Source organism: Cariama cristata, unplaced genomic scaffold (genome assembly GCF_000690535.1).
Source record: "Cariama cristata isolate BGI_N322 unplaced genomic scaffold, ASM69053v1 scaffold20483, whole genome shotgun sequence".
NCBI classification, from domain to species: domain Eukaryota; kingdom Metazoa; phylum Chordata; class Aves; order Cariamiformes; family Cariamidae; genus Cariama; species Cariama cristata.
Genome location: NW_009606898.1, coordinates 34342 through 35710, shown reverse-complemented (window position 1 = coordinate 35710; position 1369 = coordinate 34342).

Below are 1369 nucleotides of genomic sequence, written 5' to 3'. Positions count from 1 at the left end.
GCAGCAATTATAAGCTGGAGCACAGAATAAAATATGCAGGGAAAAGGCCAGTCCCGAGTAGTGTCTGTCATTGCTTACTCAGAGTAAGAATTTCCAAAGGCCAGAAGTGGTTCAAGGACTTTGTCTATAGTTTATTGCAATAAACACGGATGGAGAGGAGCAGCTTTCCCGAGTGAGCGTGAGGACGGAGGATCTAACTTACAAGTGAAATAACGCAACACTTCACAGCCAGCCTTGCAGATGATAACAGTCCAAAACTTGGGGAAGGACTTCAGGTGCCTCGTTCACATGCATTAAAAGATCACCCAGAACCAAAACATCATTGCCGTTTCTATCCATAGAAACCAGAACACGCTCTTTCAGCTAGAAAACACAGGATTATTTCTTAACCTAAACATTTCAGCCTGCAAGAGATTAGTTGTTGGCACGAGTATCTTCTGACAGGCTGTAGGAATCCTGGAAATGAGGTGCCTCGTGTCCCAGAACCTGTTCACAAGTACAGCAATGAAGACAAAATACGCCAGAGTTGGTACCAGCACCAGTCTGCGGGAGGGGCCCAGCCGCAGAGCGATGCACCGAACAGAAGTACAGAGAGCACAAATGCACAGGTACCCGATACAGCCTATAGATGCAAATTTCAGAGCTAACCCCTTTCGGTTAAACCATGCAGCCTCTAAAAGAACATTATATCCATAAAGAATGTGCTGGCATGAATGTCCTTTAAGGCAAATGAGGATGAAGAGCTCCGATTAACAAAAATTTACTAGATTAAGAAAAAAAAAAAGTTTAAAAGCTTTTAAAAAAAAGTTTAAAAGTTTACTAGTTAGGTGGGCCTCATAGGTAACGGCAGGGATGTAACCAGGATGCCTTCAGTAATCCGTACCTCCTCCATACTTGTCTACCTGAACAACACTGACCTCAGACACACTGAGATGCAAATAACCTTTATACTCTTCCCAGAAATGCACTGTATGAATAAAAAAATGCCAAAGGAGTGCGGAAGGGTGTTTTGTACAGTTGTAGTCAATAGAAGGCATTCATTCTAAGTTGTTTTTTTTTTTTTTAAATTAATCACTGGGTTTCATTTAACTATTGCAACAGAAAACTCATATATTTTACGAAGCTAAAGCTCTGGTTCCGCCCCCCCACCCCCGACAATTAACAGAGAAGCTACAAACAAAAACTTGATTGTTTTGTACTAGACCTAGGACAATCTTGCTGAGTCATGATGCAGCTTTTCAGTGAATTGCTCGAGTCAAAACCAACATATATACAAAATTTCTCACAGACTGAAGCAGCAGCAGAAATATTTTTCAGCCCGCTTCCTGCATCCCCTAGGCTAGGCATAAACTGAAACGCAATTCCAATT